This window comes from Alosa pseudoharengus, unplaced genomic scaffold (assembly GCF_046254945.1).
Source record: "Alosa pseudoharengus isolate Yale_2024_CS ecotype anadromous, Long Island Sound unplaced genomic scaffold, YU_APseudo_1.1 YU_APseudo_1.1_scf_3, whole genome shotgun sequence".
NCBI lineage: Eukaryota > Metazoa > Chordata > Actinopteri > Clupeiformes > Clupeidae > Alosa > Alosa pseudoharengus.
The window spans coordinates 657,909-658,912 of record NW_027468718.1 but is presented as its reverse complement, the minus strand read 5'-3'; positions in this window follow the sequence as shown (position 1 = coordinate 658,912).

Sequence of the window (1,004 nt, the reverse complement as noted above, 5' to 3'; positions counted from 1 at the left end):
GGATTACACCTGCTTTTAACGGGCGGAGGTTTTTCCACGGAAGTACCTAATTAATCACTATAAGCACTGTGCAACTCACCAAGTGGTTAGTGGTGTTTGTTGATTATTAAAAACAAATATATCGGCGCAATGTATGATTTCCAGACGTCTTATTTGCTATTGTGGAACTATTTTTTCAGACACCCTTACAACCGCATATAAACTTCCGCTCAATAGGCCTATTTGAACCTGAAGCATAGACGGTGGCACAGTAATATCAACGTGCAATGAGTCTTCCAACAAAAATCAATGGGATTTTACAAAATGTCAAATAAAACACGACAGAAACTTTATTTCGATACGCTACTTGTTTTGGAACATCAATGAACACCACTAACCACTCGGTGAGTTGCAGTTTTGAAAACGAACGTTAAGGGTTGTTTTAGGACATGTTTGAGCATGCCTGTTGGCAGTCACTCTGAGTAGTCAAAGGCGATTCAAAACGAGTCAGAAAAGTCGAGACAGGACCAATCGTCGGTGTTCACCACTCTAGTTCATCCAAAACAAACCAGAAAGGGGACTCAAAGTGCTAAATACCGGAATTTTCCTTTAAGTAATGTGTGAATGTCCCTCACTGGGAAGCATTATAGTTTCATACAGCAGCTGAAGTCAGACTGGAAGAAGAATCTGTCTGTTCACCTGTTCCATTTTTTAACAGCCATTCCACTATTGAAAAGTTGATCAAATTTCTATGTTAAAATTATATAAAATAAAAGAAAGAATATAATTATTTGTGTGTGCTGTAAAGTGGCTAGAATAAATTAAATCGAAATTGGCTAAAATCGGTATCAGCAGGTCAAAGAAAAATCGGAATCGGCCTAGAAAATTGCCATCGGTGCATCTCTTGTAATGACTAATGACCTCTAGAAGCACTTACTAACATTTTTTTCGGACCACTTTTAAAGAACCAACACCACCACTCAAACACACACTCCACCCATAAACACACACACACACACACACCA